Source organism: Hirundo rustica, unplaced genomic scaffold (genome assembly GCF_015227805.2).
Source record: "Hirundo rustica isolate bHirRus1 unplaced genomic scaffold, bHirRus1.pri.v3 scaffold_135_arrow_ctg1, whole genome shotgun sequence".
Classification (NCBI taxonomy): domain Eukaryota; kingdom Metazoa; phylum Chordata; class Aves; order Passeriformes; family Hirundinidae; genus Hirundo; species Hirundo rustica.
In genome coordinates, this window is record NW_026690221.1 from 23,918 (window position 1) to 27,478 (window position 3,561).

The 3,561-nt window shown below is 53.2% G+C and overlaps 1 pseudogene; it reads left to right on the forward strand.

Annotated features, from left to right (window-relative positions):
* Nucleotides 1-345: 345 nt before the first annotated feature.
* Nucleotides 346-1,304, forward strand: LOC120747653 (olfactory receptor 14I1-like; annotated as a pseudogene).
* The last annotated feature ends 2,257 nt before the right edge of the window (nt 1,305-3,561 follow it).

Here is a 3,561-nt window from a genome sequence, read left to right on the forward strand (position 1 = left end):
CCTGCAATCCCCATCCCTTCACCCTGGCAGCTCCTGTGCCTTAGGAGGAGATTCTTTGTCCAAGTTCAAACACCAGGACTGGCCCCTGCCCTCACTGCTCCCCTGCACTGACTGGGGGCTCAGGTCTGACTGCCAGGGTTCCTGACAGCTTGACAGGTCTGGCTCCTTACGTGAGCATTTGGCAGCAGCAATCAGGGCTACAGCAACCAAGATGAAGGAAGTTCTGCCTAGACATAGACAACGGGAGGTGGTTTTAGTGGCAGGAATGGTCTGTCAGAAAGGGCTTTCGACGCTTCTATGAGAAATTCTCCTTTCAAATGTCACTGTCTTTTCTTCCATCTGCAGGTTAGGATTCCAGACCAACAAGCAAATGTCCAACAGCAGCTCCATCAGCCACTTCCTCCTGCTGCCATTGGCAGACACACGGCAGCTGCAGCTCCTGCACTTCTGCCTCTTCCTGGGCATCTCCCTGGCTTCCCTCCTGGCCAGACGGCCTCATCATCAGCGCCGTAGCCTGCGGCCACCTCCTGCACACGCCCATGTTCTTCTTCCTGCTCAACCTGGCCCTCACCGACCTGGGCTCCATCCTCACCACTGTCCCCAAAGCCATGCACAATTCCCTCTGGGACACCAGGAACATCTCCTACACAGGATGTGCTGCACAGGTCTTTTTCTTTGCCTTTTTCATTTCATCAGAATTTGCATTTCTCACCATCATGTGCTATGACCGCTACGTGTCCATCTGCAAACCCCTGCACTACGGGACCCTCCTGGGCAGCAGAGCTTGTACCCACATGGCAGCAGCTGCCTGGGCCAGTGGTTTTCTCTATGCTCTGCTGCACACAGCCAATACATTTTCTCTGCCCCTGTGCAGAGGCAATGCCCTGGGCCAGTTCTTCTGTGAAATCCCACACATCCTCAAGCTCTCCTGCTCCAAATCCTACTTCAGGGAACTTGGGCTCTTATTTCTTAGTGCCTCTTTGGTATTTGGCTGTTTTGTGTTCATTGTTTTCTCCTATGTGCAGATCTTCAGGGCCGTGCTGAGGATCCCCTCTGAGCAGGGACAGCACAAAGCCTTTTCCACCTGCCTCCCTCACCTGGCTGTGCTCTCCCTGTTCCTCAGCACTGCCATTTTTGCCAACCTGAAGCCCCCCTCCATGTCATCCCTCTCCCTGGATCTGGCACTGTCAGTTCTGTACTCGGTGGTGCCTCCAGCCTTGAACCCCCTCATCTATAGCCTGAGGAACCAGGAGCTCAAGGCTGCAGTGTGGACACTGATCACTGGGCAATTTCAGAAACATTAAATTGATGGTCAGTTTCAGCAAGTCACATGTAATAAAAGTCACCTTTGATAGCACTTGTTGGTTATGTTGTTGGGTGGTTTTTCTTTGCTTTTGTTTTCAACGGTGTTCACAAAGCAAGGGCGTTGTTTGTGTCCTTTCTTGTTTTGTTTTTCTCCGTTTTCACTGTGGCTCCAGAGTGAGTCAATGAGGAGCTCTGCTCTCAGTTCCTTTAAATGAACTAAAGGGTGTCCCAGCAATGTTTTCATTGAGATCCTCCTTTTGTTCCCTTCTCTGGAGCTGCAGCAGCAATGTTTTGGTGCACAGCTGGGGGCAGGTCACAGCTGGCACAGCAGCTCTGCTCCTGCTGGCCACACCATTCCTGATCCAGGCCAGGTGCCATTGGCCTTCTTGGCCACCTGGGCACACTGCTGGCTCATGGCCAGCCTGCTGTCCATCAGTGCCCCAGGTCCCTTTCTGCCTGGACGCTCTCCAGCCACTCTGCCCCCAGCCTGTAGCACTGCAGGGGTTGTTGTGGCCAAAGTGCAGGGCCCAGCCCTTGGTCTTTTTAAAGCTCACACTGTTGGCTTTGGGTCCTGGATCCAGCCTGTCCAGGTCCCTCTGCAGAGCCCTCCTACCCTCCAGCACATCCACACTCACACCCAGCTTGGTGTCATCTGCAAATTTGCTGAGGGTGGACTCAATCCCCTCATCCAGATCATCAGTGCAGACATTGAAATCCACACTGGCTGGGTCTGATCCCTCAGCCAACCTGTGGGTACCGTGTGATGGCTCTCAAGGTGATCTGTTCCAGAACCTTGCTGGGCACCGAGGTCAGGCTGACAGGCCTGGAGTTCCCCAGATCCTTCTTCCAGCCATTCTTGGGAATGGGCTCACATTGGCACCTCCAGTCCTCCGGGACCTCCCTGCAGGGCCAGGACTGATGAGAAATGATGGAGAGCAGTTTGGTGAGCTCATCCACCAGCTGCCTCATCTTCCTTGGATGGATCTCATCTGGTCCCACAGACACCTGTGAGCATCTGAGTGGCTCAGCAGGTCACCAGCTGCTTCCTCCTGGATGACATGGGGGTTGTTGTGCTCCCTGTGCCCATCTACCAGCTCAGGAGAACACTTTGTCCTGAGGAAAACCTGTCTGATTGTTGAAAACTTAGGCAAAGAAGGGGTTTAGTACCTCAGCCTTTTCATCACCTTTGCTAATCATATCCCCCCAGTAAAGAATGGAGGCTTTCCTTTTAATATATTTATAAAAACATTCCTGTCATCTATCACAGAACTGGCCAAGTTAAGCTCTAATTGAGCTTTCACCTCTCTGATTTTCTTTCTGCATGACCTAGTGATATCTTAAAATCTTTCCTCAGTTGCCTGCCCCTGTGTCTAAAGGTGATGCACACTTTTTTTTTTTCCCAGTGAGTTCCTGCAAATTCTCCATGACCAGCCAGGGCAGACAATTTCCTCTCTGGCTTACCTTTGGGCATACAGGGACAGGCTGCTCCCATGCCTTTAAGATTTCTTTCTTGGAGTGTGTCCATCTTTCCTGGACCACTTTTGTTTAAAGGGCTGTTTCCCTTAAAATTCAGTATCTGATTTGGTCCCCAAAAATCTGCATCCTGAACAGGCCAAAGTCTGCTCTCCATAAGTCCAGCATAGAATTTTGTGGATGCTCTCCTTCTTTAACAGATTTAAAACCTCAATAATTTCATGGTCACTGTGCCCCAAACAGCCTCTGACCATTCATCTCCCACCAGCCATTCTCTGTTTGTGAACAGCAGGAGATAGAGCTTTCCTTGGCAGGGGCAAGAGAAGGAAACCTCCCCAAAGTGCAGCTTGGAAGGTTCAGCCCGGAGGTGAGCAAAAAGAAAAGTCCCTGCCAGGGTAGAATTTTGGTGCTCGAGGTGTCCCAGCATGAGCCTGGGCCATGCCCTGGCTCTGTGTGCCAGGAGCCGGCAGCGCTGGGTGCAGGGAGCCCAGGGAGGGCACAGAAATGCTGGGCTGAGAAATGCTGGGGGGGACAGCGAGATGGGCGTGTGCAGCCGGCCAGGGCACAGGAGCAGCACGCACAGGGGCACAGCCTGCAGGAGAGATGGCCAAGGGCTGGGCAGGGCTGGCAGGGCCACAGGCACCCAGGCCTTTGTCCCCTGGGCTCTGGCAGCGCCTCTGGAGGCCCCACAGAAGGAACTTTCCTTCCAGGGGCTGCACTTTGCTTCTGCCTCGCCCCTCCCTGAGGAGCCTGGCAGGGCTTGCAGCTTTATGACATTTGTCC